This window comes from Penaeus monodon, chromosome 15 (genome assembly GCF_015228065.2).
Source record: "Penaeus monodon isolate SGIC_2016 chromosome 15, NSTDA_Pmon_1, whole genome shotgun sequence".
Taxonomy (NCBI): Eukaryota; Metazoa; Arthropoda; class Malacostraca; order Decapoda; family Penaeidae; genus Penaeus; species Penaeus monodon.
Window position 1 is genome coordinate 47674935 of NC_051400.1, and position 246 is coordinate 47675180.

Genomic DNA, 246 nt, shown 5'->3' on the forward strand with positions numbered 1-246 from the left:
CCAAGTGTAATGAAAAAATGTTAATAATGTCCTTTTATTATCATCAATTGTCGGAAAATTACGATTTTGATAAGTAGCACAATGGAGTAAATCGTTGCCGCTTTTATCAAGGCTGCAAAAGTAAGAATTAGGACTTTTAAAATAAAATATGATGACTTGTGGTGGAAATGAACAAGTACAAGAATAAAACAGAGAAATGACAAACTCAGACCAAACCCTGGACGACTATACGGTTTTCCATGACAT